This window comes from Stegostoma tigrinum, chromosome 24 (genome assembly GCF_030684315.1).
Source record: "Stegostoma tigrinum isolate sSteTig4 chromosome 24, sSteTig4.hap1, whole genome shotgun sequence".
NCBI classification, from domain to species: Eukaryota; Metazoa; Chordata; class Chondrichthyes; order Orectolobiformes; family Stegostomatidae; genus Stegostoma; species Stegostoma tigrinum.
This window is the reverse complement of record NC_081377.1, coordinates 38,583,968-38,611,153: the sequence shown is the minus strand read 5'-3', so window position 1 is coordinate 38,611,153 and position 27,186 is coordinate 38,583,968. Positions and strand designations below refer to the sequence as shown.

Genomic DNA, 27,186 nt, shown 5'->3' with positions numbered 1-27,186 from the left:
GAGAGTTTTCAACTTGAATGCTGGAATAGATCTTCTAATTGCAGCATTAGCATTAGCTAAGTTCAAGTTCAATAAATTATAGACTTGTTTGCCGGCAGTATTCTGAATCATAAATCATGTCTAGATTTAGTGGCATACTTCTGTATAAGTGCATGGAGGGAAGTGTGTGTATGACATGCATTTCCCTCAGTTTCTGATTACACACACTCCTTCAATGTAAAATTCAAGTTCTTCAAAGGGCACTGTTCAAAAATGTCAGGCAACAAAGGAGGTTTTGCTCCTATAAGACAGAAAATAATTGCATTTATTCCTTCATGGGATATGGGTGTTTCTGGCAAGATTAACATTTATTGTCCATCCATAGTTTTATTTTGGAAAGGTGGTATTAGTGAGCTACATTGTTGATTCACGGCAATACTTATGGTGAAGGTACTTTCATTCAGCTGTTGGATTGAGAATTACAGGATTTTGACTCAGTGATTACATTTCCAAGTCAACATAATTTGTGATTTGGAGATTGGGATGTTCCTATGTCTTTGTCCTTCTAGGTTTGGAGTTTGGGCAGTGCTTTCACTTAGATTCTGCAAAGATACATTGTAGAGTGTGTGAAATAGACATCAAAGATAATGAGTTAGTTTAATTCCCCTTTTTTAACATAAACTAGGTTTTATGGAAATATTTCTACTAAGGAGAGGGGGAAAACTGAGTGTTCCTTAAACAAGAAATCAGCAGTTTGTTTGGAGAGTCCCGATATGGTATTCATATATGGGCTCTGATTGGACTGAACTGTTGGGCTAAATGAATGTATCTCATTCAGGACTCCTGTATTCATAAAATAGGATGTCAACAAAGCACATTTTTTTATGTATCTATTGAAGTGGTGTTTTTTTTTGTTTTTGAAGTTGGGTTTTTCCCGTATTTTGTTTCTCTTATCCAGCATTTCTCAATTGAGGAACACCTATTATGCAATTACCAATGTTTAACATGTGATCTATAAAGTTATTTCACTATTTACTACCTGCCATTTTGCAGTTTCAGTTAAAAGTTGACGAGGAAAACAAACTGCAACTTGATATGGTACTTTGGCCCATGATGAGCATAAGCACATTGTAAAAATTAATCTTTTCTTAATTTTTATTTGCTATTATTTGAAAGAAATTTCTTAGTGGATTGGAAAATAAAGTGATTGGCTATAACCTGACCAATATAAATGAACATGTGAGTATAGTAGAACAAGGAACCCTCCTCCTCCTTTTCTTGTGAATGATGATTACAGAATTGGTGTAAAATGGTTTAGTATATGAAAACTCACTTCCCATGGCAAACTGTACATACTACTTGTGTTTTATTATATCAAGTCCCTGTTAATTGATGGTCACCAAAAGATGTTACTTTTGCAGTACTTTATGCAGCATTATGCTACATAGTTTTCATTCGGATTTCTTTCTCTGTTTTATGTACAAATTAAGAACAGGAGTAAGCCACTTGGCAGCTCAAACTTGCTCTACCATTCATTAAGAACGTGGCTGATCTGATTGTAACTTCAAACCTGCTTTCATGTCTATCTGTGAAAACTTGTCATCCCTTACATTGGTTTTAATTTTGTTTCAACTATCCCATGAGCTACTTGTTTTAAGACCCTGGGATGAAGTCTCTTGGGACCTGGGAACGTGCCAGTCTGCAGCCCTGACAATTTACTGAATTCTCTGGTCATTGTGATTTTCCTGAGTTTTTCCTTCCTCTCTGCTTGCTGATTTGTACCTACTTCCAGGATGTTACTTGCATAGTGAAGTTTACTTTACTTTACTTTTTTTTGCACAATTTTCTAAAATTAAATTGACCCATTTATATAACATTTTAAAAGAATTCTCGAGTCTGATTTCTGTAGCTGAGCTAGAACAAATTAAATACAAATAGGTGTTGTCTCTGATACCCAATACATCTGTGTGGAGAAAAAGCAAATAAATGTACTTGGTTGAGTACTGGAATAATTACAACTGCTAGCTTCTGGTTAAAACTTTCAAACCAATAATATCCTGTCCTTTCAGATGGTTCAGACCTCAGATCCATTTAAATGGCCAATTAAAAGCCTAGTCAAGGGTAGCTCATCAAGCAGTCTGTGATCCACGGAGGTATCCTGATGGTAAGGGCCACCCTCCCATCAGTACCAACTCACTTCCTCTCAAACCCCTAGGCTGTAGTTAATTAATTGCTGGATGGCTGAAAAATGCACCCAGTAACTCCACAAATGGTTGAGAGATGTAATTAGCATTGGCTTTGAGCTGTGCCAACTAAATCTGGGTCAGTTGAGTGTGACCCCCATCTTTCATTTAAAATCTCAAGCAATTACCATTTGTTCTATCTAGAATGTGGAAAAAATTCTTTCACATGTAATTAACATTAACAACTTGTATTCATATAGGGCCTTTTAATGTCACTAAAATATCAAAGAAATAAGACAAGTGGTCAAAAAATAGGGTTTAAAGAAATATTAATGGAAGAGCATATGTAGAGAAGAACAAAATTCCAAAACTTGGGTCTAAGACAATTGAAATTTCTACAGATATTTCAGCATTATTTTGCTAGTGTGGTTTTGGCCAAAGATCTTCTCTCTTCGACCAAAATCAACTTCTTTGCCACTTTTAAATCTTCATGATCTCCATCTTCATTGTTACTTTTGTGGATCATTGATCGAATTGACAAATGTATCTAATAAAGAAATACAACTAGTATGCATACTGATTTAAAGCCATGTTTATGATTACAATTTTTCCTAGAAGCTAGTTCTATTTAGTGAATTTGATCTGTATTATTCAATCCTAACTGAATTCTGCAATCGATATCTTTTGGGTTTCTGGATTATTGACTTAAAAGCTAATGTCAGATGAACTGACTTTATGCAGAACTGCACTGAAACTAAATTAGGGTACCATGGTTGCGCAGTGGTTAGCACTACTACTTCACTGCTCCAGGGACCCAGATTCGATGCCACTCTTGGGCAACTGTATGTGTAGAGTTTGTACATTCTCCCTGTGTCTGCGAACATTTCCTCCCATAGCCCAAATATGTACAGGATAGGTGAATTGGCTGTGCTAAATTGCCCATAGTGTCACCCAGGAATGCGCTTGCTGGCTGGATGGGTTAGCCGTGGGAAATGTAGATGGCTGGGATGCTGTTTGGAGGGTTGGTGTGGATTTGATGGTCCAAGTAGCCTGCTTCTATACTGTGTCGGGATTCTGAGTGTTTGGGCTCCCATTTTATAGAAAATGTTTGAAACATGCTAATGTTAACAATCAACGTTGGCCGTAGACAAACATGCCTGATATTGTAAACTGTAATTACTGCCATGCATTATTTGCAATTGTGTGTTCAAAATTTTGACCTCCTGTTTCATTCACCACTTCTCACATATTTTCTATTCTTATTTTTATAAAGTTTAAGAGCCTTACAGAATACGCTAATGTTAAATGATTTAATGAATTTACTTCTTGACAGTGTGCGACTGATTTGGATTATCATACAGAAAGCCAGCATGTACTCAATGGGCTACATAGCTGCCTTCTGTACCATAATATACAAGGTGGTTTTCTAGATCAGTATGTTGAGGAATCAACTAGAGTACAGGCTATTTTGCATCTTGTAATTATACAATGAGAAAGGACTAAGTACTAACTTTGTAAAATATCCTTTAGGGAAGAGTGGATATAATATGGTAGAATTTTACGTTTAAGTTTGAGAACAGTGTCGTTCAAGAAGAATCTAAGGTCTTAAATCTAAGCAAGGAAGCTGTGATGGTATGTGAAGTAGGCTGGCTGTGACAGATTGGAAAAATACTTCATAGTAGGCAGGCAATGGCTAGGATTTAAAGAGTACATGGTTTACAACACGCATTGCTGTAAGACACAAAACAAAGTGAATTAACTGTAGTTAACGGGGGAAGCTGAAGATTATGTATTAGATTATAACAAACTAACTTTAACTTTATGCAGAACTGATGTAAACTCAGCATTTGGTCTCCTATTGTATAGAAAATGGGCCAACTGTAGTTAACGGGGAAGTTAACAATTGTATCAGATTAAAAGTGAAGATTAATAAAGCTGCCCAGTAAGTACTAAGATGGGGCCATTTTCCAATTCAGCATAACAGGACATAGAACAATACAGCACAGAACAAGCCCTTCGGCCCTCGCTGTTGTGCCGACCTATGAACTAATCTAAGCCCCTTCCCCACACTATCCCAAGGATCTGATTTAAGAAGAAGGAAAATTGTACATCAATACAAACCAGCAAGAAGCAAAAATGGACTGTAAAAGCTTCAATAGGATGTAGAAAGGAAAAGATTAGTGAGGACAAATCTGAGTCTGTTACAGGCAGAGATAGGAGAATTTGTAATAGAAAATAATGGAAATTGTAGAGAACCTAAATAATTGCATTGTATTTATTTCATGGAGGAAGAATTGGACAAATTCATGGGGCTGAAAGTTGACAAATCCCTGGCACTCAGCAATCTACATTAGTGTTGAAAGAGGTGACAATAAACAAGAGTTGATGGATTGGTGGTCATCTTTCAAAATTCTATTAATTCTGCAATATTGCTATTAGTTTTCACAATTGCAGTTACAGCCTTGCTATCGAAGAAACGTGACATTGAGAAAACTGGTAACTGTAAACATCCAGTAGTTGAGAAAATGTTAGAATCTGTTGTGAAATGTGTGACAACTGGACATTTATATAAATAATGATCCAATTAGAGAGTCATCAAGGATTTATGAAGGGGAAATCTTGTTTGACAAACTTGTTAGAGGGTAATTTTGAGGATGTTAGCAGTAGAAGAGATGTAGGGGAATTAGTAGATGTGGTGTATTTGGATTTTTCAGAATGCTTTCGATGAAATCCCATACAAGACTCTAGTAAATACAACTAATGCCCATGGAATAAGAATAATATGCTGGTGTGGGTTGAGGATTGGTTAACAGAAATAAAAATTGGGAATAAGAGTAAATGGGTCATTCTCAAGTTTGTAGACTGTGACTAGTTGGGCATCACAAGGATTACTGCTTGGGCCCCAATCTATATAAATTAGATGTGAAGATCAAATGTAAATATAGGTCAAAGCATTTTGAGGATGATGCAAGCAGCTTCATTGAGATTTGGAGTGGGCAAAAACAAAGCAGACAAAATAGAAGTGTGAGAAATTAATTTTGTGAGGCGGAATGGGAATTTAGAGTATATATTAAACAGGTGAGATGTTGGGAAATACTGATGTGTAAAGGAACTTGGTTGTCTTGTTCATATGTCACTGAAAGATAGCAGGCAAGTGCAGCAATCAGTTGGGGAGACAAATGGTATGTTGCATTTATTGCAAAAGGATTTCAACATGTGAATAAAGATGTTTTGCTTCAATTGTATAGGACCGTGGGGAGACCACACCTAGTGTATTGTATGCAAATTTGTCTCTTACTTAAGGAAGGAAATACTTCCTTAGTGCTGTGGCGTTTTAACAGACTGATTCATGGGATGGTGGAAATGTCCTATTGTGGTGACTGGGCTGTACTTTGTAGAGCTTAGAAGAATGAAAGGTGATCTAATTGAATCTTATCTTATTTGGAAATGCTTAAAGGGCTTTATAAGGGGAGACCACTTGAGACTTGCAGTTGGATATGATAATTCATGTAGTTGTATGCCACTGTATATAAAGTGGTAAGTAGCAATTGTATTTCAATTGTCCACTTGACCGATCATCAGCATTGCTCTAAGCATAAGCCGTCTGCATACCAAGCTGCATTGTCTTAACTTGCAGAGTTAAGACTGACGTCTAATTTATGGCCCTGTGATGTAAAGTGCACAGTGCCAATCAGACCATTCATGGGCTGGGATGCAGATGCAAATACAAATACAAACGTATAACAGCTGATGCCTTCACATCAAGCAGTCTTCCAACTGATCAATCAGCTGATTTACTGAGTGGAACAAGGATTTTTCAATGTCTGGTAGTCCATCCCCCATCTGTCTGGTTACTGTCTACTTGCTGTCTGTTGAGTAATTATAATTGAATTGCTGTCTGATGTCAACAAAGAAATTTATACAATAGATCCTTTAATTGATCTTTTTATTATTTCCCACTATGTATTTGTGGGGATGGATCAGCAATTATAAACAATTACAGAGCTTTCGTTTAATAACTAAAGGAACAATACCTTGATCAGAAAATTAGTGTCACTTAGGGTAGGGTGACTTTTATGACTTGGCTGACTGTTTCCGTTAAATAATTGGAGAATTAAAAATCTTAAAATTCAGTCTAATAACCACGAACAGAACAATGACTTTTAAAAAAATCACTGTTTCCTAATGCAGTCTGCAATAGCTATCCAATTTTGGAAGTTAAATCATTCAATCGAGTAAATCATGACTGGTGACAGTAAACAGCTCAGTTGTCATGAGCTTCAAGGTTAATGTTGTTTCCAAATTTTGCATAGAGCTAGACTTTAAAATCTGATAATACCTGTGGAAATTGTCTCCACGCTATCTAGACAGATGCCTTGCAGAAATAGTACCTAGACAATGAATTAGTAATGCATCTGAGGAAGGGTCTAGACCCGAAATGTCAGCCTTCCTGCTCCTCTGCTGCCTGGCTTGCTGTGTTCATCCAACTCCACACCTTGTAATCTCGGGCTCCAACATCAGTTCCTGGTACCTCTGAATTAGCAATGCTGTAGTGCACCTTTTATTTATTTTATAGCTACACCCACTGTTGCGTTCCCACAGGGAACGCAAGTTTCAGGATGAGTTAATTTGTATTGATAACATGAACCACTTGAAAGCAGTGTTACCAAAGGGAACCAGATGCTTTCTTGGCTGGAAAATAGTAAGTGGGAACAAAACACTTCATGTATGAGTCAAATTTGGACTCAACGGCAAATTATTAATGCCTTTAGGAAATTTGCAAAGTAGCAGGAAATGGGAGTAGAGATAATCAGCAAGATGTGACTAGTAGCGTCTAGCAAAGATCCATGTTGAAGCCTCAGCTATTTACCACATTTACTGATCACTTTTGATGTGATAGAAAAGTACATTTTGAGATTTAACACAGAACTGGTATGGTAGTAGACAGAAGCAGAAAATTGCAAAGAGACATTTGAGAGATTAAAAGAATTAGTGAAACTATATAGCAAGTGCATTTTAGTGTAGGCAAATGTAAGATTGCCTTTTTGGACCTAATTAAAAATAGATCATGATGCTTTCTAAATAGCTAATTAGCTAGAAATGAAGGTCTGAAGAGACTTGGGGATCTGTGTTTGGATTATTAGATATCAAAAACAAGTAAAAATAATCAAAGAAAAGCTAGTGCAATGATGCCTTTCATATTTGGAGGATTAGTTTCACCAATACACTGGTGGCAGCATTCCTTTTTGTTTTTAAGACCATGGTTTGTACTGAGTGGTCAATTTGTGTTAATTGTCATCTGATGTGGCTACACAAAGCTCCAGTTAAATCACACCTGGAATACTGTCAGCATTCTGAGAATCATACTGTAGAAGGATATTCGAAGGGAGTGCAGCACAGGTTTATCAGAGTGATACCTGGGTGTCATGGATTAAGGTACAAAGAGGGATTACATGAATTAGGATAGCATTCCCTGGAATCTAACTAACAATTTGACTAAAGCCTTCAAGATGTTTAGGGATAGGATAGATCAAAACTGTTTCTCCTGGATGGGGATTCTAGAATTGGTGTATCTTGGATAAGAGACAGATCTTTTGAGTGAATTAGGAAACACCTCAAACAAAGTAGTTCAGAACATTATTCTTGAAATACTAGCTATTTCCTTAATGAACCTATTTGGAGGTGTTACTCTACACCTCCAGAACAGGTGGGATTTGAATCTGGAGCTTCTCACTCAGACATAATGTAACTATCTTGGTGCCACAAGGGCTCATCTTCCTCAAATGATAACTGATACTATATCAGCTGCTAATTTTAAAACTGATGGATTATTGTTAATGAGAAGTACTAAGTGATATAAGACAAAAGTGGTTGTATTGAATTGCGGCATAGATCAGAACAATGTCAAGGGGCTAAATGATCTGTTTCTGTTCCTATGATCCTGTCTTTTTATATGAAAATTTCATAGGGGTGAAAATGGTCAAATTATTAAAGCCTTTAGGAAATTTGCAAAGTAGCAGGCCTGTTTACCTGTTTGCAAATTGTGGGAGGGGTGATCAGAGAGTTTTCTTCCTAAAAGTATCCCATTCCATCTCAAGAATAGTGTAACTGAGACTTTGAGGCCTTTCCTTGGGAATTGCATGTCCAGTGAGGTAAAAGTGATGACCACTCCAGCATTGATATCACTGACACCACATTACTGTCCATTGGCACACCACATTAGATGCTGCAAGCCAGGAACTACACCTCACGTTGATGATTGACTGTCATCACTGAGGACACAGTCTATAGGATAGAAAAGCTAACTTAGCACTTTGTCATAGAAGGTAATGCCTACAGACCTGGTGAATCTCCACCCAAAGTTTGGCCCAGACAATGTATGTATTAAGTGAAGCAGGACATCCACTAGTGCTAGAGAAGGTCAACAATTTTTGTGTTCCCCAGAGCAAGTTGCACCATTTTCTCTACTATCTCATACTTACATGGCCACAATTCACTTTAACTCTGCCATAGCACGTGCTTCTCACCCAAGGTTCATGGACTCTCATATCCCATGCGTTACTTCCAATCAACAGCTCTCACCCACTTCTCAAACTGCCCTCGGCACTCACTTTTACTCAGTCACTGGCAGACCTCATCTCTCCTGCTGCTACATTACGACTAATTGCTGCAATTGCTGTTCTGTTCACTTCAGTCATAATTCGTCCCTTTGTTTCATTGCAAGATAAAATGGCCCACCCCCTAGACTAATGGCTCAACTGCACCGTGACTGAGTTACCTGTAATCCAAGGATTCGTTGCACTTAACCTGTAGGATTGACTGTGGCCTAATTCCTGGACTGTAAGGGCATGGATCCCTTGATCTATTGGACCTATTGCCTGACAGACCATGGCCAATCCTGAAAGTGAAACACAACTGGCCCCTTGACTGACTTGGGTTGGGGGAGCTGAACTGTGCAGAGAATCATAGAATCCCCACTGGGGAAACAGGCCCTTCGGCCCAACAAGTCCACACCAAACCTCGGAGCATTCCACCCGACCCATCCCTCTATAACCCACCTAATCTACACATCCCTGAGCACTGGACAATTTAGCATGACCAATCCACCTAACCTGCACATCTTTGGTCTGTGGGAGGAAACTGGAGCACCCGGAGGATACCCACACAGACACGAGGAGAATGTGCAAACTCCACACAGTTGCCTGAGGCTGGAATTGAACCTGGGTCCCTGGCGCTGGAAGGCAGCAGTGCTAACCACTGAGCCACCGTGCTGCCCCCAAAGAGGATATAGAAATTCCAAACATGAATACAAGCCGTCTCGAACCCATCCATATTGAATTTTTAATGGAGGCAAGACACGTTGCAGATGCTTGGTCTGCTCTTAGGAGATGTGGTAGTTATTCAAACCTCTGAGGATGGGTGCCTCCATTTTAGCAAGGTTTCTATCTTTCCCTTTCTCATCTTTTCCCTGGTCTTGTGAAACCCAGCTGTTAAAAGGAAATGGGGAGGACTGTAATCATAAATCAGAATAAACGTCATAATTTAAAGCATCTGATCTCTCAAACACATCCATTCCCAAATATACCTATTTGGCTCCTTACTCACCCCTACACACGCAACAATTCCTGTCTGACCAACAGCTGGCTCTCAGATGGGGAACCTACAGAAAGGGAAAACCAAAATTACTTCCCTTCTGTACCATTCAGGAAAACGGCACTCTTTGATTTGTCAGTCATACTGCCCTTTTTAAGTTCACGTCAGTAATTATCAGGGCCCGTAAAGACTAGGAGATGACAGTGTCAATTCTTGGTCACTAGTTTACATTGTTCAGGTTCTACATGGTTATTAAAATTAACTACAAGATAGCAACAATTTTTCAGTTATTGTGCTTTCAAAGTCATAAAATATCTTCCTGCTTTTCTGGAAGCAACAGAAACGTTGAGAGGGTTTGCCCCTTCTGATAGTTATTTAATGATCACTGCTAGTGGAAGCACGCTTACCATCTGAGTACAGAATTGAGGTTTCTAAAGAAATTTTGCTAATAAACTAGCCACAAAGTTACAGAATACTGAATGCTTTGAAAACTTCTCACTTTTACAAAAAAAAACTTTTCAGTAAAGGTAGTGGCTTTTTCCATCCGAGTTATTTGTGTTTTCAAGGATCATGCTGCGAGTTTTCAGAAGATTAAATGAAATTGTCAAATTTCTGAAAAGGCTCTGCATTTTCTTTCTAAAATTGGATGTAAATCCACCTAATTAGTTTTGGAAAAAGTAGTGTTTTGGTTCCTCTGTCTTTTACAAGAAGTCCTATCGAACTCGCATTCACTAGATGTCGTTCATATTTAGTTACCTTTTGATGTTTGTAATAAGAAATTTTAAGGAAAAATGAGAACTAAAGGAGTGAATAATATTAAACCAGTTCTGGCAGTGTAGTTGAGTATTGAATTGATGGACTTTTGGGCATGCAGTTTAAAGTGGTTAAACATTGCCTCTTCAAATATGCATGTTATTTATCTTTTCAAACTTGTATTGACTATTCATTTGAACATAGTGGCTTTAGATAGTACAGGAAGTTTAACTTTTAAATACTGAATCTACAATTTGATTAAAGTTAACTTAAAGATTCAATGGCTAGTGTGGAATTAAGCCGTATAAAGCAGGGCTGCATTTTCTGATTGTGCTGAGAGCAGACACAGTGAAGCACAGAAGATGAAAACACCTGGTAGACTGGATTCCCAGTGCCATGTCTGGCACCAGTGAGTTTCACGAGATTCCTCGGAGGGGCATGATCCCATCCGTTTGTTAACCTTGGTCAAAATTGTTTAAAGAAAAAATTGAAACTGTTTTAAGGAGCATTTTGGGGAAGTATCTTGAGGACACCACCATTGCACCACCCCTGGACCAGGAAGCCCAGGTTCAAGTCCCATCTCTGAACAAGTGAATTAGAAAAATAGGTTAATTTTATTTTTAATAACAGAGCATGTTGAATGGTTTCTGGGACAAACCAGGTAAATGGAGGTGGAAAGCTAATTTTCTCACCCCAGAGAATTAGGTTGCCATATGAAAAGGTGCAGAGACAGTCATTGGTACACTGGTGCCATCACATTAGTGCAGGTTGTCAGGATAATGGTCAATTCGTGCTTGAGCATTTCATTCTTGAGCTAACATCTTCCCTTTTGGCTTTGCAGCTCCATGAAGGGAGAGGCTAAGACAGCCAAACATAGTTGTGGGCTGGGGATGGGGGATACAGTGTAAAAAGAAAACAGCTGTTGGCAGTTGGGGTCAGAGATAATGGGAACTGCAGATGCTGGAGAATCCAAGATAACAAACTGTGTGGGGCTGGATGAACACAGCAGGCCAAAGTTGGCAATTGGAGCATGACTCTCAGATTTTGGTCACAGTGGCAAAGAAGACTGTCACTCTTCACAGGACCAAAGTATCCTGTTTCAGGAGGGGGCAAGGAGTTAGACACAGGTCATACCCTACCTTAAGTTGACCAAGAACCAAGGCTAGAGAAGATTTCATCTGGCTAGGCAGATTATTCCCAGAGATCTGTGCTCTTGCTGAAGACCTTGTACCAGACAGCATTACTCAGTCTGTCTTACCCCCATCAGGCACAAAGTTCAAGTAGCCTTGAACATCTTCACTCATGGTTCATTTCATTGTGAAATGAACTGTGGACCTTGGTGCCTTTTCACAAAAGCTGACATGTCCACAACATGTTGCTGCTACTGATGTCCTATTTGTTTGAGCTGGACAGTGCATTTGATTCCAAATAGCTGCTGTTCACAGGCTGCTATAACATATGCCACCTGCTTATTAGGAAAGCTGTTAAGTCGGCCATTGGGTTTCTGAAGATGTGGATCCTGTAGATGGGTGGTACCCTGTCTCACTCATTGTCCTGCACTTCGCACTGTGTGGCCCCAAGGGGAGGTATTGAAGCAGAAGCAGGTAACGGTCCCAAAACCTGTTGTCCAGGCTTGGAAGGAGAATATGCCCAGAAGTATCTCAAATTTAATTGCCTGTCTATGCTGGATGAACTGATCTTTTAATTCATTTGTGCAATGCTAATGACTCTCAAGTGATGCCCTGAGTTCAGATGCTGATGCAGCAGGAAAGTGTGAGGAGACTAAGAATAGCACTATATATTATAAACTTGTTTTGATCTCTCCCGCTGTCTCTCCTTTATCTAGGTAATTTCATTATCCCTTTTGTCACATGAAAATATTGACTCCTGGACATATTTATGCCTAGCTTCTATGCCTGTCTTACATAGGGTGTAATGTCAGCCACTTTCTCTGAAACTAACATTTCTAATAATGCCAAGGATATAATCTGATCTGATAGGGAGCTCTTTGGGTACTCTTTGTATGCAAAATGGCCAATTGTCTTTTACTTTTCTGCTTCCTTTGTTTATAAGCCACTACATTATCTAACATTTCTATTATTTTTAAACTTCCACATCACAAAAATTCAAATATCTGCAGACTTTTTATGAGCACAGAAAAAAATCACTATATATTTGCTGTCTCATGGTCACCTAATGTCATGTATGTTTTTGGGATCTTTCACTGGCTTTACCATTGTTTCACCTTAAGCTGTTTGTTTGTGAATACATTTATTTGTGTCTTTGTATTTCGTTTACTATTTGCTGCTTTGTTGATCTAATTTGCTAGGAATTTAATCTCCAGGCCATTTTAAAAGTTTTAAATAATCAGTGAGATGCTTCCTATTTAAGCATACAATTTCTTCGTCAAACTATGGTTGCAAACTCTTAGATAGTTGAAGACATTATCCCACACTTTGAAAATGTTATTGCAAGGTTTGGCCCTTTATAGTGTCTCTGCTGATGGTTTTGTCTTGCAAATGGCTGCATAAGTAGATCTAGAAGATTGCCCAAAAGCAGGTGAATGAAGTACACAGCCACAATTCCATTAGCAGCTCCAGCATTTGCTTGTTGACTCAAAGACATCACTTCCAGACTTATGAATTCTGAGCTGCGTGATTACAGCAAATTTTATCGATTTCTCTACCTAGCTCTATCATCATCTGTTTCTTTTTGGACTACATCTAACAATGAAACCATAGATTTGCAGTTCCAAAGAAGTAGGGTTGGAGATATGGAAATGAAGCTTGAATATCAGAACAAAGAGAATGCAAGCAGCAGAAAAGTCATGTGGATGTATGTATTGCTCAGAAGAGAAAAAGACCATATGACATGACCATAACAATGCTCGTTCAGTTGGAAGACTGCAAAGATGGTTGGGAGACCAATGAGACGGAAGTCAGCTTCAGCAATGATTTGAATAATGCAAGTAATGATTTGAGTTTAGGACCATTTAGTCTTCATTGTTGCACAAAAGGGTATTGAAGATAAAGTCTCTCCCTGAACTTCAGTCAGAGGTTTCGATCATTTTTAAATTTGTGTTCTTTCCACAACCAGTTTAACATTTTCCATATACAATTGGAAACTCTACTTGCAATCTAAAAAGACACATGATGGTGGTAATAGTTAGATATTAAAGTCTATAAAATTAGCTATAACCAATTTGAAATGATGCCTTTGAGTTAACAAGCAAATACTTGGAACTGTTTGGAGAATCGAAGAAAATGAGGAGTCCTCTGCTTCCATGAATTTATACATTGTCCCTGTTTTTGAAAATAGCCATGTTACTTCTGTTTGTAGGATTTGCAGCCAGAGCAATCCTTCAGAAAACAATGAACACTTTCCAGTACAAAAGACTGCAGTAGTGATACCAGATACTCGTAATGCTTCAAACTACTGAAGCTGTTCCATGTTAGCTTGTATGAGCAGAGTTGCCAAAGTCATGTTCTGGCCTTTGGAAGTGTGTGGACAGTGTAAAAGACCCAGGTAAAGCACGCATTCTGGTGCTATTCAAGCAAATGTTTTCTCCCAGATTGCTGACCTGTAGTGCTTGAAGATCAATTCTCAATGCCAAGAAATATCTCAAATACTGCCTGGATAGGCAACTATGCATCAAGGACTCCCAGGTAGACATTCATATGTGGATAACCTCCCCTTCCACTTTAATTTAAAGAAAATAAACCTACAACTGTACCGGTGTGAGAATTTTTTAATACCAACCAACTGTTAGCATTTCAGTAATATAATTCTGTGCTGTAAATCCATGCCCTTTATCAACCATGTTTAGATTGGCCAAATGTGGGTTTCTAAGAACCTTTACAGTCTGCAGATGTAAAGCTTCTGTTTCATCAACTGGCCTGCTTTTTTCCCAAAATGAAAGAATTTGTATGTATATGTACTGCACTATCCAGCTGTAACCCCCTGCCCCAAACATGCATAAACAACCTTCTCAATCTCCTTTCCCCTGCCTTTTTAATCTTAGCCACCGTGCTGTATAAAACTTAATATATTAGGGGATAAATCTCTCTCTGCCTGTGTTTGCAGCATTATTTCAATGGATCTTCTACCTTCTAAACTTCCTTTCCAGGTCTGTACTCCACAAGTAGTATTTCTGAATATGATCCATTTTATAGCTTTTTTAAAAAAATCTTTGATAGTGCAATCTAGCCCACTTTCCTGAGGTCATTGTGTTATAACATTCTACTTTGGATAGGATGATTTCATTTGTATTAAAAGCTGTTTGCGATTAAGACCCTAGTTTTCACCTAGAGTTTAGCCATTGAGCCACATGAGTCATCTCCACGATAACAAAGTGTGAAGCTGGATGAATACAGCAGGCCAAGCAGCATCTCAGAAGCACAAAAGCTGACATTTTGGGCCTAGACCCTTCATCGGAGAGGGTTCTGGAATAAATAAGGAGAGAGGGGGAGGCAGACCGAAGATGGAGAGAAAAGAACTTAGGTGGGGAGGGGATAGGTCAGTCCAGGGAAGACAGACAGGTCAAGGAGGCGGGATGAGGTTAGTAGGTAGGAAATGGAGGTGTGGCTTCAGGTGGGAGGAAGGGATGGGTGAGAGGAAGAACAGGTTAGGGAGGCGGAGACAGGCTGGGATGCAGTGGGGGTGGAGGGGGAGGGGGGGATGCCTCCCAAAACCATCCCAGCCTGTCTCCGCCTCCCTAACCTGTTCTTTCTCTCACCCATCCCTTCCTCTCACCTCAAGCCGCACCTCCATTTCCTACCTACTAACCTCATCCCGCCTCCTTGACCTGTCTGTCTTCCCTGGACTGACATATCCCCTCCCTACCTCCCCACCTCTACTCTCCTCTCCACCTATCTTTTCTCTCCATCTTCGGTCTGCCTTTCCCCTCTCTCCCTATTTATTCCAGAACCCTCTCTCCATCCCCCTCTCTCTGATGAAGGGTCTAGGCCCGAAACGTCAGCTTTTGTGCTCCTGAGATGCTGCTTGGCCTGCTGTGTTCATCCAGCTCCACACTTTGTTATCTTGGATTCTCCAGCATTTGCAGCTCCCATTATCACTGAGTCATCTCTACTCTGCCTTTTCTTCCCCATGATTTACTCTTTCTCTGGTTACAGTAGTATAATATTCATCCATCCAATTGACGACACATTGTCTGCAGTTATCTTACTTCTGTCGATTCGTAACAGATTACTCAATTTCCCCTTTAGGTCATCTCCCCTAGAATCCCCTTATCTGGTTCGCTCTAAAACTTTTTATTATAATGCTCTGGTGAAATATCTTTTGTCATTTCTAACATGAATTGTGTTTCTATAAACAGTTGTTGCTCACCATTCCATCTTCTCAGTGTCATTCTTATTACTGTTATACCTGAACAGATTATCGTATTGCATCAATATATCAGGGGCCCAAGGTAGAATTACTTTCTTTTTAGATCCTATCACAGCCACTGATTTTGAATTTCTTTATTCAAATGATTAATAAAAATCTGGAATTGAAACCTGGTTAAAGTAATCATTGTCTTGAAACAATCATGGATTGTCATAAAAATCCACCTGGTTCACTAATACCCTTTAGGGAACGAATTTGCCATTCTTGCCTGGTCTAGCCAACGTATTATTTCCAGAACCACAGCAACATAACTGACTATTACCAGTCTCCAAAGCCCCTCAAACTGCAGTAGAAAAGTAAAAAAGGAATAAAATCAGTGAGACTACTTCTCATCAACTTGTGTAATAGAAATGATAATGGCAAACCCAGCCCTAATAATCCTACAAGTTTGCTGTACCAACGTTAGGGGACTTGTACCAAAATTGGGACAGCAGTCCTATTGGCTAATCAAGCAACAGCTTAGTTTAGTTCCTTTTCAAAGAACTATACCTTACAATGGGACATAGAACAGAACAGATTTCACCGCTCATACAGACCATCAGCATAATTATATTCCACCACAATCTTCAACCTTATGGCCCAGTGTATCACTCTCTCTACAATTACTACTAAGTCAAGGTATCAGCATGAATTTAATGCAAAGTGCAAGAGGGCATGCCAGGAACAGCACCAGGTAGACCTAAAAATTAGGTACCAATCTGGTGAAGTTACAACACAGTACTACTTAGCTGCTTCTGTTGTTTGGCATGTTAAGTGATCCCACAAGTAATGGATTTGATCAAAGCTCTGCAGTTCTGCCACGTCTTAGTCATGAATGGTTGTTGACAATTAACAGGAGGAGGAGATTCCATCAGTAGCCCAGTCCTTGATTTATGGGAAGCTCAGTACATAGTACAAACGACAAGGCTGAAGCATTTACAACTATCCTCAGTGAGAAGTGCTGGTGATTCAACTTGGCCTGCTCCTGAGTTTCACAGCATCTTGGATCTCAATCTTCAGCCAAATTGATTCATTTGTTATGTTATTAAGAAATGGCTGAAAGTGAATGGATACTGAAAAGCCAATTGACCTTAAAATATCTTGACCCCGTACACCATAATTAGCTGTACTGCTGGACGAGCTGTTCCAGTACAATTACTTCACTGGCATCTACCTAATAAATGGAAAATTGCTTATCCACAAAAAAAATCTATTCCACCCATCAGCCTCCTATCAATTATCACAAGATGTAGTTAACAATACTGTCAAGTGGCTCTTAAACAGCAACAACCTGCTCAGTTTGGGTTCCCTCAGGGTCACTTAGTTTCTGGCTTCAATACAAGTGTTGGTCCAAACATGGACAAAAGATCTGGATGTTAGAGGTGAGGTGAGAGTGACTGACTGCCTTTGCCTTTGACTTTCCCTCCATCATAAAGTCAGAAGTTGTGATGTTCATTGGTGCAAATAATATTGAACATTGCACATTCTTAGATACTGGAACAGTTATTGTTCATTTGCAGCATTTATGTCAGGAAAATACCATTTCCAAGAAGAAGGAAAAATCCTAACCATCTTCCCATGATATTCATTGTCATTGCCATTATCAACTTTCAACTGTCAACCATTACCAATACAATCACCATTGGCCAGGAACTGAACTGGACAAGCCATATGAACACTGTCTACAAAAGCAGGTCAGAGGCTGGGAATTCTGACGTGTGTGTAACTCCACTCTTGACTCCCAAAGTCTGTTTATCATCTTCAGGGCCCAAGTCAGGAGAATAATGGAATACTTTCCACACAGCTGGATTATGCAACTCTAGCAATATTAAAGAGGCATCCAACAACTTAAACATTCAGTTTTCTACTATCAAAGCAAAGTGGCAGCAGTGACTACTACGTGAAAGATGCACAGCAGCAATTCACCAAGATTCCTTCAACAGCACCTAAACCGACAATCTCCATTTCCTGAAAAGACAAGGGCAGCAGATGCATGGGAACACCACCATCTGCAAGTTCCTCTCCAAGCCTTTCAGGAACCTGACTTGGAATTATATCACTTCCTTCACCGCCACTGGATCAAAATTCTGTAACTCCCTCCCTAACAGGGCTTCGGGTTTACCTATATCACAGACTGCAACAGATCGAGAAGGCAGCTTACCACCATCTCAAGGGCAATTGGAGATGGCAACAAATGCTAGTCTTGTCAAAAATGCAACATCCCAAAGAAAGAACAAAGAACAGTAGAGCACAAGAACAGATCCTGCAGCTCTCAGCGCCTACGCTGCTATGTTTTGCCCTTCCGTACTAAAACTATCTTCACTTTGCATTCAAGAGAGGAAGGAAGGTAAAAAGACACTGAATTATGCTGGAGTGCTACTCCAGGGGTACAGATTACCCTCTGGTAGAAATGTGTATGCCTTTATTTGTTACAGTTGATAACTTATTTGACTACAAGGGATTCACAGCTGAGCCAGAACCTGTTCCCACCTAACAACACATATGCATTTTCTGGCCACTAGTCTAGAACTGGCAGTTTGGGTTGATTTTTTTTTGTTTTTACCTGTGCCCTTGTCCTCCAAGGCTTCTAAGAATTATTATAACCCTGTTGTTATTCAGTCTGTGATCAGCTGGATGTGAAAACCAGGGAACAACAAAGATTTATTCATTGGTGTATGTGGATTTTTGAATAGATAATCAAAATGTAATGTCACTTACTCCCAGTTTTCATAATAAATCTATGATTACAAATACATCCTCACGAGTTGTAAAGGTTGGGGATTAATTTAATTGCCACCTTAGTTCTGCTGTGATCATTATTGCTATGGTAACTGTTTGGGCTTCTAAAAGCAGGTGCCATGGTTGTTTTTGTTTCTTCATCAGCCTTTGCTGCAATACAACACAGACGTTCAATTTTTGCTCTATTGTCCTGCCCCTCCCACTGGTCAACTCGATACACTCTAATTGATGTTTAAAAATGCTTCTCTGGTTAAGAACCATTTGTAAAGCTCTAGATCTACTAATACGATCCTCATTTTATTTCCGTTGTACAGCATTGGAGTTGGTATGGAACCAAGATAACATTCAATATCAAATTCCGATATCTCTTTAGGTATGGATATTTTAATACAAATGGGGAACTAACCTGACCTACATATCTGTACATTTATTAAGGTTGACTGTGAGCTAAACCCCAACATCAAAGCACGTTATTTTGTTTATAGCTGCCTACTTTTGCTTGATTTTAAAAATGTGCCTTTTGTAGAAGGTAGGTGAAGATATTAAAATCATCATCTCTAGTGACGCTTATTCGTCAACCTCACACATACACTCGGCATTTTTCCGAGATGCTAGAGACTTGCATTTGGTTGTACCATATTTCTGGTGCTGCTGCCTTCAGATTGGAGGAGTCGGAACGAAATAAGAGTGGAAAAAAAGAAGCAAAAATGGGAAACATTTTGCCAATAACCTTCAAATGGCTTATATGTTTACAAAATAATTTGCAGAATTTCTTATTATAAAACTGTAATATTACCTGCGAGGTGGCTACTTTTTAAAGGGCAAACCAAAGGAGGAACGCAAACATTAAGATACTATTTTTGAATACATCTTGATGGACGTAGTGGAACTGGAGCACTGACACCTGGTGTAGGAGGTGCTGGATTTTCAGTGCTACGTTTCTGAGCGGTTAACATATAGTACTCTGAACCAAGCTATTCGGAGTGCGCTGCTTGCTGTTGCTTTGGCATACTGCACAATGTTGTATCTTTTTGCTCAATGATTGGGTACAAGGTGAGTTAGGTTAACGTGATTGGTGCGTTTGAGTCACTAGCTCCTTGTTTTACATACTCTGATCCACCCACAATAGAAACTGATACTTGCCATGAGTTTGGAGCTTACGTACGATATGCACATTGTTTGAGTGAAACGTGATTTACAAGATTCTTGTCTGCTTTTCTTGTTCTTTTGAACCTGTCTCTTTCTGCAAAACAAGGTGAGCTACCATGAGTTTTGCTTTGCATTTTGAGCGTTCATCCTATTCATTCTGGTACTTTGTTGTGATCTTTTTAAAGAGACGCCATTTTGCACTGTGGTATTAATTGTGCAAATTCAATGAAACATCCTTTAGGTAGTTTATACTCCGGAGAACCTATTTACTAAATAGAATGAAATTGATTTTATTAAAATTTTATTGGTGTTGGAATAGTTTCTATTCAAGAAATATTTTCATCTTCCACGTCCTATGGTAATGTGCCTAAAGATCACTCTAAACTTCTATCGGGTTCTGTAAATTTAGGATTTAAAACATTTGTAATCAGCTTGTCACTGTCAAATACGCTAAGGTCACATGGAACAGTTTAATGCCGTTCCATTGCATATGTTATCTTTTTGTTCTGGCCCTGAATCGGTTTTTATTAAAACAATTGTAATGTAGTTCTACAGACGATTAACTTTAGCCCTTGATGTTGGCATGGCAAAGCACTCGTCCTATGTATATAAACTTTAAAAAAATGTTTATTATTGTTTGGAAATGTGATGTATCGGGACTGGTCAGTGTGATCGGCACGGGGGTCCTCCTTTGTCTTGGTTTCTTTTGTGCCTGCAGCCTCTCGCTCTCTGAAGAGGAGGATGGGGGTGGGGAATCTTAATTCTTTGGTGTTAGCTGCCTTTTGAACTGTTGTATTAACCGCAGCTTTCTTGTGGGATTTATACGATTTGATTTCCTGATCTCAGTAGCCTGTACTTGCAAGGTGCACTTATTATTTAAAGCTCAAATTACCTTGGGCATGATGTCAAAGTGCAGTTGTGTTATGGTGAAACCCACTAATGCAGTGTACAATTCACTAAAAAAATGTTTACAAACCTTGAACTGTCTCTACAACATCTAATAATGTTTTATCAGTTTTCCACCCAAACTGAAGAACTGTTCCGACCTGTCGGACATCCGTTTATTGCTGCAAGCACAGTGTACTTATATTGCACCAGAACTACTCTTTACTCATGCCTGAAATTTTAATACAGTATACTGTACTGTACTAGTAATAGCAATGAAATATGTTAGAGTTAACTTAACTTAATCCATACGATTGGAAAATTCTTAAGGGAGTTACAGATGCAGCTGGTGTTCGTGTTTTCCACAATCTCTCACGGTAGTCCCAGATCCTGTTTGCGTAATCAGGCACTGCCCGCACCCAGTGAAAATTACTTGTTTCCGCTAATTGCAGTGGCTTTGGAAGGCCCTTCTAATTGCTTACATTTTCATAGGTGCAGACGCAATATCATTGAACCATAAAATGGTTGCAGAACTGAAGGTGGTGTTGGGACCCAGTTTTCCCTGCGTGGGAATTTTTAATAGGGGTGCAGGTAGCTTTTTGGAAAGCAAGGGAATAAGATGTTGTCAAGGATAATCGGATGAATTATGCTATCACTAAATGGTAGTGAAGAGGTGAGGGGTCTGACTTATCGACTTCAGATCTTCTAGCCCAGAGCCAAGAACACCACCGAGCCACAAGGGCCTTCAAGAACTCCGTAAGTAGGTACTATAGTTTCCTACATCAATTACTGAAAGATGAGTTGCCCTAATTGCCCTGAGTAGCTTGCTAGGCCATTTCAGAGGGTAGTTGAGCATTAATTGCCTTGCCTTGACTTGGAACTGGACCCATGTGTTGGCCAGACATGTATGGATGGCAGTTTCATTCCCTAAAAATTAATGAACAGGATGTGTTTTTTTTAAAACAGCGGTTTCATGATCATCAGATTTTTGTTAAATTCAAATTCCACCTGTGATCGAGATAACCAGTGTGGAGCTGGATGAACACAGCAGGCCAAGCAGCATCTCAAGAGCACAAAAACTGACGTTTCGGGCCTAGACCCTCTGCAGTTTCCATTATCTCTCCACCTGTGATCAAACCTAGATCTCCAGAACATACCTGAGATTTTGGATTTCAGATCAAGTGACAATACCACTTGGCTACCACTCTATTTTCATTTATTTAAAAGCAGCTTAATCTTAAGTGTAGGAACAACCCCCCCCCCCTTATAAAAATGCCTAGTTTTACTAATGAAACCTATTTTCATTGTATTAGTTAACAATGAATAAGGCCATGCCTCAAAGAACACAGTGTAACGGAAAAAATGTTGCTTAATTGTGCTGTTATTTGAAAGGCTTGACACTTGACATGATGATGTAAATTTAAGCAATGCAGTTTGGATGTAATTTCCTGATTTATATGCAAAGCAGAAACTCCTCTTTCACCCACCCTTATATTTTTGCTTTATATCTTATCAACCTGTAATGCACCATAAGTTTAAATGTCTATCATCCAACAAGTTGTATAACTAACTTGTATTCCTTGGGGTAATATACGATGATATAAGATGCTGTTGATTTGTTTTTTTTAACCATACGATATGTACTGCTATGCTAATGTAAGAAGTCCCTCTTTAGTCAGTGTGTTCCAATATTGGGCTATTGTGCACCTATGGAAAATTATCTTTTACCTCATCTTCTTGAATTCTTGTCGGTTACATATTGACAACATTGGCATTTCTTAGTATCCATATTTCACCTTTAGTAAAACAGCTCAGCCATTCCTCATGGCTTACTTTTTCCTGTCATGATAGTCAGCAGGCTTCGTCATGTCAAGGGCACAATCCAGTATCAATGGAGAGGCTTGGGTATGGTGATTTGGGCATTTGGGGTGGTCACAGTCATGATCCACTGATCATAGGGGCAAGGTATTGAATGTCTAACAGTGTACTACCCATCTTGGTTCATTCTGCATGTTTCTGGGCAGTTTTCTCCTGGAATGGCAGAAGGGGAGAGATTTTGAGTAAGATGAAAATGGGTGGCACAGCTGTTAGTGATGTTGCAGATGGAGGAAAAATATTTAGTCATTTCAATTGAATGAGTAGGCAGCGCAGAGGGAATGCAGGGTCGGTAGTGTTGGTTGAATTCAGTGTGATCAAAAGAAGTTGCATGCAAAAGTAAGAGTGGAAGAGCATGAAACTGCATGGGAGACCGATGCAGTAGAGAGAGAAGATAGTGCTGTTACCTTGACAAAGTGGAGAAACTTTCTGCTTGAGATTGTAATTCAGCCATGTGGAGCACTGACCCAGGTGGCAACTTCGGCCCAGGATGGCAACAGTCTGGTGGTGTGGCCTCACTGCTAGCCCTGAGACAAGATGGTGGCTCTCCTTCATGTCGCCCCACTCACCAGGATCTCTGATCGCTGTCCGCACAGTGGGGTGCCAGTTTTCCCTTCTCTGCCATGTTTAGGACAAATGTCAATTACTGAACGTGCTTATCTGGGTACAACAGATGCTGCCAGTATCATCAGTGAAGATTTATTTAGGGATATCTCAGCAGTGGTGAGTGATAGAATCAAGCTAGAATTGGATGAGAGTGTTGCCATGGAAAGGGGTTGTGTAGTTCATGAGGCCAGTTTGGGATGATAGGGCAGAAAATCTTGCTGAATCTTGGAGGGAAATCACCTATAAAAGTTTGAAATTTGACACTTAACCAAAATATGAAAAAATTTAGCTATATAGGGCTGAATCATCTTTTCGTGTGAATTAAGAGGAAATTATCTAATTTACTGATGGGACCAAATTGAGGTGTGACATATTGTGAACGACTGGAGGAGAATGTAGATTAGTGGATAGGGCAGCAGAAGGACTGTCCACATTTCACTAAAATGTACGTAGCAGAGGGGAACAGAAAATTGAGAGGGGAGGCTTTGCGGATAAACCAATGATTAAAGGAGGTAACAAAAACAGATGAAAAGCTGTTTTTGTTTTAAATTCAATTTTTGTCTAGATTGTAAACAATGTTGGAGGACGTAATTATTGGCTGGGTATAAATTAATGGGAAATATAGTTATAAGTTTGCAGTGTTCCAAGGATATGATGTTAGTCATGAAAAGGGCAGTAGATTCCTTCAATATTATAAAACGTTGTAAATAATGTATTGAAAGATTATTTCCTTTTATAGCTGATTTTTTAAAAGCAAAGGTAAAGTCTTTAGAAATGCTTGTTTGAATGTGGCATTTGGTCTCAAAACTGAAAGAAAAAGGGAAACCATTGAAGAAAAATTCTTAGGCTTTTTACATAGGAAATTCAGATATTGACAAAGGAGAAATATAAAAGTATATGGGAAGTAACGAAGAGTGTAGGATTAGACTGTTACATTTAGGAAAACCCCACGCTGAACAAATTGAACTGTTTCTGCTGTGTGAAGAAGTGTTATTGATTGTGTTACAATATATTTAAACTTGTCTACTGTACTAATTGGTTAATTTGGTTTGACTTTTCATATTCCTGTGTAGGAGAACACTGAAAGTGTTGTAGCAAAATTAATTTTCATTAATTTGTTGAAAAATATCCTAAATGACAGAATAAACTTGTAACCTCAAGATATTTTGGACATATTTTGGACCTGTGGAATTGAAAATGCTTAATTTTTATTCCATTGTAAAATTATACACTCAACTGAAATTGAAATGCTGTCCAACAATGCATCGTGGTTTGTTATAAATGACCCTGAACTACTGCAACTTAGGTGTGTATTTGAATTGCTTTACTGGATAAATTTGTTTTCTAGAAAGCAATCTTTTGCTCTAAATGGAGACACCTGACTTTCCAATGCTACACAAAAATTTGGTGCCCAGTTAGAGTAACATTAATCTAAGCACCTACAAAGGACCACTTTTCTATGTTTAAATAATGGTGCCAGCTTATACCCTGTTCTGTTAACATTCACTGGTTGCATGTAGCCAAACTTGCACCAGACTTTTAGTATACACACTTTCTTTTGGGATTTGTGCTCCAAGAAGTATCCTTGAGTGATTTTGTACTTGGAATTCTCTCTTCGTAATCCCTAAGCGTTTAGCCTTGGGGATTTGTGTTCCCCTGATATCTTGACAAAGTTAATAACAGGGTTTGTGAACAACAGATCTTTCTGATGTCAATACAGTCTAAGAAATAGATTTAGGCACCAAAGATTTTTATAAAATAATAAATTTTGTGACAGGGTGGAGTATGAAGAGGTTGCTAGTTTGTAATCGATTGCAAAGTACAGTGTGGTTACACTTCTGAAGTGCTGATATGAAATCACAATGTCTGGCTCTGATTTTTGTAGTTATAAGAGTACTTTACATTACCCGTCACATAAGAGGCAGTGTTGATATTATTTTGGCCCCTGTGTCTACAGGGGAAAAAGTGATGGAACTGTAGAAACTTATTACTGCAGAAATGTAACATCACTGTGTGCATTTATTGAGCAATGATGGCTAGTGATAGTGATTAATAGTATTAAAATTTTAAAGCACAAATATTAACTATGAACCTCAATACACCTCTGTCAATTCATGATTGTAAGTAAACTTGGCATAAAATAAATGATAAATTTAGTCATTTTGCAATCTGTTGAGACGCTATGTCCTGACATTTTATTTTGCCATTGGTGAATTGGTATGTTCTGCAAACCCACAACCTTCCTTCTGGTAGAATTTAACAACTAAAAGCTTTGACTTTTGTTTTTGTAGGGGTATAAATGAGCTATATCATGCTCTGCTGTGCAGTATTGTGAAACAAATTTGTCATTTTCCACTTTAGAGTAGAATTGTTCCAAGGATGCACTTACAATTATGCAGTCTGTTCAGTAGAGTTTCTTTGTTGTGCTAAGCTTGAAGTATTATCGAAATGCAGCCCTTGTTTTCATTTTTGATACCTGATCCGACATTTTGAGCAAAGCAGTCTAGTCTACTTTTGAAGTAATGTTGCACCCTCATGCACAATTTGAGCTCCAGGTTCTGTGTTCGTGAGACATAGCGTTCACTGCTCCAGTACTGAAGTTGTATCATGGTATTGACAAATGGCTCCATCACCGACCCATTTCCTGTTCGGACCAGTGTTAAGCAGGCTGTGTCATTGCCCTAACGCTTCTTGATCTGCCATGCTGCAGTGCTTCGCCTCATCACTGACAAGTTCCCCAGTGGAGTGGAGCTAACCTCCAGAAACTGTGGGAAATGATTCAACCTCTGCGGTGATGTGCAGCATTTCACGGACACTTGAGAATCACTTGCCTAAGACCAAAGTGGAAGAGGAACATCCAAGAAGGTTTGTGACTTGCCGCCGGGAAAGAGCAGAAGCTAGGTGAAAACAGCAAAAGGAGTGCACAACTGTACCAGCGACCCATCCACACATTCCTATGACCGTCACCTTCCCCAAGTATAACACATCTACAATAGCTGCATCAGTCTGTACAGGCACCAAGGACCTGCCCTGAGAGTGGAAAGAGGTCATTTCTCATCTGCGAGGGACTGCTAATGATAACTGAACTTTTGGAGTGTGAATGTATTGAAATACAATCAAGTTCATTTAATTGGATGGGCCAAATGACCTAATTCTGCTCCTATATGTTATGGTCTTATGCATTTGATGTCAAAACCTAGAAATTCCATGATCAGTAATTGTTTGTGAGGAAAGACATAAATCACAACTCCACAATCCAATATCAAAAGAAACAAGAAATAAAAATTTGGGTAGATAAATAAAATATAATCAGAACTAAACAGCTTTTCAGTAATAAGTGGTCAGCATCATGGAATACTTTTCAAAGAAAAATCAGAATACCATATGTTTTTAAGAAAAAGCAGCATAGTGATAATCTATTGTGTATTACATGACATAGCATCTCTATGGTTATAGAACAGCTTATTCTTTCTGTTCAAATGAGAAAATTTATATGCAACTGTAGGTATGAAATCTAGGCTAAAGTGGAAATATATACACGTGATGCCGTCCATCAAAACTGACATCCCATTTTCTTTACCGCAATTAATCATCAGTATCATTTTAGATAAAGCAGATGTGCTGAAATCTACTTGATCTACTAGCTGTGAATTATTTTTGCAGCTTTATTTTGATAGAATCGCTACAGCTCAGCAAGACCTCTTTTCTCACTCCTCCCAAGGAGAATGGTATTTATAGCCTGTTACTCTTTTAACAGCTGTTATTTAGCTTGTGTAGAGCAATACATCTGCCAATTCTTTGCTTTAGACAACACCCAGTTGTGAATAGTTGGCGTGTATTCCACCTGCAAGCATATATTTCAGCAGTTTAAAACTAGATGGTTGGAATTAATTTTCTGATGGCCCTGGGTATTAATCTGTTAGTAGTTGCTGATTTCTGCCAGTTAGGGGCTAAACTAAACTAAATGGATTTCTGTTCATCCCCTGAAATTTGAGCTTAACAACATTACAGCAAGTCATACAAGCATATAGTATAAACT

The 27,186-nt window shown here is 38.9% G+C and overlaps 1 protein-coding gene across 16 annotated transcripts in view; it reads left to right on the top strand.

Moving 5' to 3' along the window:
- epb41a (erythrocyte membrane protein band 4.1a) overlaps positions 1-27,186 on the top strand; it is a 175,183-nt gene that overhangs the window by 14,904 nt on the left and 133,093 nt on the right. For 12 of the 16 annotated variants that reach the window (XM_059654387.1, XM_059654384.1, XM_059654386.1 and 9 more), the window contains exon 1: positions 19,758-19,887. The exons of 3 other annotated variants lie outside the window; for them this stretch is intronic. The gene's annotated coding sequence lies outside the window, so the exon portion shown is untranslated. Of the gene's footprint in view, positions 1-19,757; positions 19,888-21,405; positions 21,427-27,186 lie in introns of those variants that run through there. One more of the 16 variants, XM_059654383.1, reaches the window with a different exon arrangement.